Here is a 4,281-nt window from a genome sequence, read left to right as displayed (position 1 = left end):
TAAATTGGATAAGTTTAAACGGATTACAGTAGCATTTTCTTTTTTGAAATTCTCTTTTATTTCCAAAAAAAGGGGGCTAAATATTTTGGTATTGTAGCTGCCATTGCTTTTGAAATTGGGTGCGCTAGAAAAAAAATATAGAATATAAATATGACATTATAATTCCTACCAATGTGCAAATTCATTAATTCAAATAACGAGATTAGAACACTATAAAAAACCACTTCTTTGTCGATTTTGGGTCTTTATTGGAGATTTAAAAAAATGATAATAAAGTTTACTTTTGGTGCTTTAGTTAAAGAAAGAGTTTACTTGCGGTGAATAAAGGTAAAAGAAAATAATTGTATTAATGGTGGTAAAATGGAGGGCGAATAAATTGTGTTTAAGATGATTGTCCGCGGAGGTGATGAGAGGAAAACATAAAAGAAAATAAAAAAATAGGTGTGTGGTGAAGGAGGAAGTGATAGTGGGGATGATGGTTTGGTGAAGGAAGTGGTGACGGTGGAAGAAGAAATGAGGTAAGGGGCTAAAATGGGTTGAAGTGGTGAGGTGGCATGCTACGTGGTGTTCGCCTTATCGAAATTTCAAGCCACGTATGATGGTGTTGCCATGGTGGAGGGTCCTAACAATGGAGGAGTATTTTGTACTAATTTTATGATATTAGGAGTAGTGATGGACCGAAAATATAACAGAAGGTATAAATAATCTTTTTTACATAGCAAAATGATATTTTTGGCCCTTTTTTCAATTATTTGTGTATGCATGCCTCGTACTTTTAGCAATGTGGTACACTGTTCATCTTAGATTTAACTAGACGCATATATTATTAACTTTGGTGAGATTATAAGACTATTGAAGCTTATAGTACTAAATATATTATAGTTTTTGTCTTGGCTTATTAGATACCTAAGGAAAGCTCGGCCAGAACCACACGTGCAAGTTCTCTGCATGTGGCTTATCCGTAACTTCTTCGGATTTGTATGAACTAGCGGACCGATCACTAAGTGGGGATGCTCCCTCCAGCATGAGCGAACCCTTTCGGAACTGGTTAAGAATGGGCGGCACTATCCCAGCCCGGATCCAACTAGGTTCTATTGATCATGTCCCCTTCCCAACAGTTGTACCTTGTCTTAGGGCGTCTTTGGCGAAAGCTTGCCGGAGAAAGTCAGGTGTTGTAGGTAAGCTCTACTTGGCATGCAACATTGATTTCTCATAATGAATAGGCTAGCTCTATCTCTCAATTACCTATCATGTGCTCGAGAAGGTCCCTCAGTTCCTCGACAGCACCTCGAGGTGTATTTAGTTGTCTTACATGAGACGGGAGCTATTCCCCACTCCATGGCATGACACTTTTCGCTCATCCATTCTGCCCGTCCAAACGCGGCGCCCTTTCTCATTATCATCTACTGCCCTTTCTTTCCTCCCGGTTATTCAGGTTCGGCGTATGTATGCTCGACTTCGGTTGTCGATGCTATAATAGGTAGAAGTACATTATGGCAGGATCAGTCACCCTGGCAAACAACCCTCCTCCAAGAATAATTGTGCTATGCCTCCCCCCTCTTCCCCCGATCCCTATATAGCGAAAGAGCTGCCTGGTGATCCATAGGTTGCAGCACATCCGGTCGTTAACTCCTCGCACCGCTGCCGCTGTTTCTAGGCCCGATCGACGCCTCACCTGCACAGGTACCTACGTAGTGTAGTCTCTAAGACTATAAAAGCATTTCATTAAGAGTAAATTGAGGAGTTTAAAATTAATTATTTTTAAATATATAAATATTTTAATTTTTTGAAACGGACTAATAAGAAAATAATGACAAATAAATTGAACTGGAAAGAGAATTATTTTTTGTTCCCGGAGTCTTCCCTCCTTGGTCTTTAGTTTGTCATTTTTAAAAATAATGATGCAAATGAAAAACTTTTATTCTAATTCGATACATGCATCAAATTATGTTAATATATTAAATTAAGCGATAAATTAGGGTAAACATTATTATGTCAAAAAAGTAATTTAAGAGAACAAAAAGTGAGATAAAGACACTAAATTTATACGCAGAAAGCCTCTTGAAATAAAGAGTAAAAACACGAGATATTCGGTTCACGAAACCTCCACTATATCAAAAGGAGAGGTTACAATAGTCTTTCAAAATGGCCACGACACCCGTGGCAAACAAGAAACAGCACTAGCAATAAGAACAACGACAAAATATGTGAAGAATGAAGATTTTTTATCCAAAAAAATAGTTACAGTTCATACAAGATTCGCATTTGAAAATCATGAAACACGATCTCTACCATCCATATCCAAAAACAGAACGTTATCAAACACTTAGAAAAAACTTTAATTCTATCCAACGATAAACGAATTAAAATATATAGTTTCAAGTTGAATGACTACATAAAAAATCTTAGCTGCCAGCCTCTTAGAAAAATATGAAAACCTATTTCTATTCTCTTCTCTCTCAAAAATGGTTGTTCTTCCTTTTAAATATCTCATTTTGGGGACACCATACAATTTCACCCAAAACAAATCAGAAAGGACTAAGGAGTCTTTTATACAAGCTCAAAGCAAACTTTAAAACCTTCTTGTAGTTGAAAACCAAGCCTAAGCCAAAAAGAATTAAAAACTAAATCAAAATAATAATAAAAATTGAAAGAAAATTCCAAACAAAAAGGGATTCTAAATCACCATTGAACACTTGATTCGAAAAGTTGACATAGGCGCAAAACAATCTCCTCCAGTTAAAGGGGCCAGTAAATCTTCAAGCAGAAGAGGTAAAAACAATGCTTGTAGTTATCTGCAAAGCTCATGCTTACTTGATTTGCCAAGAAATAGCTTCCTCAACAAAGATCATATCATGGGCTCGAATACATGAGTAGCAAACATACGCAAATGCATTCTATTAACAAAGTAGAGATTTCTATTTTACTTTTCCATTTGTGATAATTGGTGTATGAAACTTGGACCCCTATATTTGTGACTTTTTGTATACTAGCATGGGTGTTGACTGTTGACCATGCCACTATGTTTATATAAGTATTTTGTGACTTTGTGAGGATTACATTTGAGTTGAAGTTAAAAAGAGTATTTAAACGGAATTCCTTTTTGAACGTGAACTTTATGTGAAAAAGAATATGTGAAATTTAAATATTTGTGAGTAGGAATTTATATTTCTTTTGAAATGCACCTTCAAACAAGTATTTAATATTTTACTTGAAATTCAATATTTGCAAATACTTGTGGACTAGAAAGTATTTATAGAAACTAAAGGTCATTATTTATAAACACTATAGTTTAGTATTTGTAAATATTTAAATAGTATTTATTTCCTCAATGGCGTAACCGAGTAGACTTCGAAGATGGGAATCCAGTGCATTGCGTGAAAGTCTTCATTTCTTGTTGTGGATGCTCACCAGAGGAGAACGGAACCAAAATGTGGTTCTTTTGGACTCAAACGATCGAAATGTGTGGAAAAAAAAAGATGGTAACCAAAATAAATATAACGCCCTTTTAAAGGACGCTATACCTTAACGGTCGTTTGCCCGTTAAGGTATAACGCCTTTTAAAAAGGGCGTTATATGTGGACGGGAGGTATAACGCCATTTATTAAGGCGCTATACATATTTTGTGGGCCCACCAATAATTTTTTTGGGCTTAACTGACAAAATAATAATTCAAATGGGTATAGCGCCCTTATTTAAGGCGCTATACGTAAAAGAATTGTACCCCCAGACTGGTTTTTGCCCTATTTAAGAAGGTTAAGAATTTTCTAAAAATTCATTCATAAATATTCTCAAGTCTTCTGAAATATTTCTTCGTTAAGTTATTTTGCATTTTGTCATAATGTCTGAAGAGCGAAAAGTAAGGGTTTCATTATATTGGGGGGAGGGGGAAGGTTGTGGTGGCGAATAACTCAGTAACCTATAGTTTATCTCCACAGTGTCATGTTAAGTTGCCACTAACAATGAAGTACGATACATTGATATCGTTGTTATGTAAAAAAATGAGTGTGAGCAAACGTTCGGTGAACTTTAAAGTAACCGGAAGATATCTGTATTCTGTCACTCCGCAAGGGGTTGCTTGTTATGCTGAGTTTAACATCGAGGACGATGAAACTCTGAGAGATTTTTTGAGGACTCCGGATGAATACCGGGAATTTCTTATGATAAAAATGTTGGAAATGTACGTCAAGGATGAAGACGTTCGCAATAATGAGGTTGCGCAAAGCAGGGATATCCCTCAATCATCGGGTGGTTATTTTGGAGCAGTTTTAGCCGAACAGG

This window comes from Nicotiana tomentosiformis, chromosome 3 (genome assembly GCF_000390325.3).
Source record: "Nicotiana tomentosiformis chromosome 3, ASM39032v3, whole genome shotgun sequence".
NCBI classification, from domain to species: Eukaryota; Viridiplantae; Streptophyta; class Magnoliopsida; order Solanales; family Solanaceae; genus Nicotiana; species Nicotiana tomentosiformis.
This window is presented reverse-complemented; position numbering follows the sequence as displayed.